This window comes from Triticum urartu, chromosome 3 (genome assembly GCF_003073215.2).
Source record: "Triticum urartu cultivar G1812 chromosome 3, Tu2.1, whole genome shotgun sequence".
Classification (NCBI taxonomy): Eukaryota; Viridiplantae; Streptophyta; class Magnoliopsida; order Poales; family Poaceae; genus Triticum; species Triticum urartu.
This window is the reverse complement of record NC_053024.1, coordinates 51,872,408-51,874,429: the sequence shown is the minus strand read 5'-3', so window position 1 is coordinate 51,874,429 and position 2,022 is coordinate 51,872,408. Positions and strand designations below refer to the sequence as shown.

Genomic DNA, 2,022 nt, shown 5'->3' with positions numbered 1-2,022 from the left:
TTCCCTGATCCTCCTTTTCTATATCCTTAAGAACTTCCAACTTAAATTGCTTAGGTGACATATTGACCGACAACTTCTCAATTAGCTTCAGAAGGACATCATCGATTTCAGTAGTGAGCATAAAATACATGCAGTAGTGACAACGAATGACTTTGCAGAAAAAGAAATGAAATACACACTTACATGGTTATTAACACCAGCATTTTAGCATAGGTCAACTGCAGCAACAACGAAATATTTCCCATACTTCCTGTCAAAAGGGTCCCACATTGACTGAGTTCAAAGAGCTCAGAGCACCATTGGGGCTGCAATTATCAAACTGCCGATACCATCTTTCAGGTCCGCTGGGCATTCCCTGAAGGAAAGGTAGGCCAGTACCACCAGTTTAGGTCCTCACCTTTGTTACTTTGGGGCTTAAAGTATTTGCCGAGATCTTCCTGTGCAACTTTTAGACTTCCCAATGATAACCTGTAGTGATATATGACCAAAAGCACAATTAAATTATTATCCAAAGATAGCATAGATTGGTAGGATGCTTTAGACTTGAGTGTACCACTCCCTGGCTTTAACATTTTCATGAACATTTGGTGAGCATGCTTGTAACCCAAAAAGAGATAAAAGCGAAAGTATAAAGCACTTCTTGATATAGTCATTAATAGCAATAATCTGGCTAGCATTCAGTAAACTCATTTGGATTTGCTCCGGACAATATTTTGTTCTTACTCCCCTAACCAATATTCCAGCTAATGAAGGGAAAGAAAGAACACCAGTATTTAGATGTAAGTTTTCTATAGGAACTCAAGTCATGGTACCTTAATTCCTTTGTAACCAAGCCTTTCACCAAGCCCACCAGCTACAAGAACAAATGCAACATTGTGTGCTTAAACAAAATTGTCATCACCGAAGGACAATACTTCCCCCGAGGGAACCTAAAAATGTAGTTCATTTATTAACACCATGTACTACTTTCAGATAGGTAAGGCATATCAGTTCACAATAGTTCAGAGTGGGAAAAAAGAGCAAATGGGTGTTCTGAATTGAATATTTAGATCACATACAACACAAAAAGGCTCATTTCAAACAACCCAACAAATTCGTGAAAAAATGGTGCATGACAAGACTAACCGAAGGCGTGAAACCATCGTATGGATTTTGTCCAGACTTGGAATCTGCAAAAAGCCTTTTGGCATTCTGGATGTATGATGTCAGTCCAGCAGGATAGCTTGAATTAAGTCGGCAAACCTGCGCAATGAAAACTTTAGTAGGAAAAGAACAATCTTTATTTTTGTACGCACTTATGCATATGAAATGTCGTTGACTCCATAAAAACCTGTCACAATAATGTAACTAATATATTTTTGGTAGTTTATTAGTAGATATCCCTGGCAAGTATGAGATCCATCATTCATCCAACAGAATAATGAAACATTTCAAGGATAAAACCAAAGAAACACCTTGTCAAAGAAGCTTTTCTTCTTGTCGTCATCAACACCGGGTTCTGACCAGTATTCAAACAAGTGCCCCTGCCCTTATTTAGTAGCATCTTGGCAAGTTCAACCTAGAATCACAACAGGAGGCAACAAGTATTACTGAGAACTCAAACTCAAAAAAATCCATTTCCTACATCAAATTAGACAAATAAGCTGGAATCACCGGACTGCCAACTATACAAACATTTTAGTAGGATTTTTCTTCCGAAATGACCTTGAGCCAGCCATGAAAAGGCAAGTTTGTCAGAAAATAATAATATGAATATGCAATATGTATGGGCATTGTAAGAAGATGCCTAAGGCCTTGCAGGAGAGAGGCTCTGCTCCTGCTGTCGTCTCTTCTCTGTCAGCAGCCTGCAGCAGCATTCATCAGTACATGTAAGTAATATATATGCAAATGCTCAATCTCATCTCATTATATGTAAATATGCACGTACCTTCTCCGGCATGTAATTGAAAACAGTCGTCTTCTGTCCTCCTTCATATATGTTACACTGGGACACAATTTGCAAATGCAGGTACTGATTCATTA

General features: G+C 38.5%; 1 long non-coding RNA gene across 1 annotated transcript; it reads right to left on the bottom strand.

Annotated features, from left to right (window-relative positions):
- Positions 1 to 1,476: 1,476 nt before the first annotated feature.
- Positions 1,477 to 1,811, bottom strand: LOC125547913. The gene is made up of 2 exons (XR_007300835.1): positions 1,675 to 1,811; positions 1,477 to 1,558 (listed from the first exon to the last, which is right to left on the bottom strand). It is a non-coding gene; the product is annotated as an uncharacterized LOC125547913 (long non-coding RNA).
- Positions 1,812 to 2,022: the final 211 nt, after the last annotated feature.